The sequence below is a fragment of the Penaeus monodon genome, chromosome 28, assembly GCF_015228065.2.
Source record: "Penaeus monodon isolate SGIC_2016 chromosome 28, NSTDA_Pmon_1, whole genome shotgun sequence".
Classification (NCBI taxonomy): domain Eukaryota; kingdom Metazoa; phylum Arthropoda; class Malacostraca; order Decapoda; family Penaeidae; genus Penaeus; species Penaeus monodon.
In genome coordinates this window covers 36,929,028-36,929,265 of record NC_051413.1, presented here as the reverse complement: position 1 = coordinate 36,929,265, position 238 = coordinate 36,929,028, and positions in this window count along the sequence as shown.

Sequence of the window (238 nt, the reverse complement as noted above, 5' to 3'; positions counted from 1 at the left end):
ACGAACCTCCATGCCCAGAGGCTAGACGTCACTCCTCTCTCAACTCATGCCTCCTGGTTTATGACTGTCACTGACATCAGCCGCCATGACAAGCGGAGTGGCATCTTAACTTTGCGGCTTTTGTTAATGCGTGTCTAACTCTTTCTAATGGGGGTCAGATGGGCTGGAAATGATTCTTTTATACGTGGGCGTCTGTGTCTCTGTTCTTGGCTGTTGTTGTTAATGGGTGTTTTTGCTT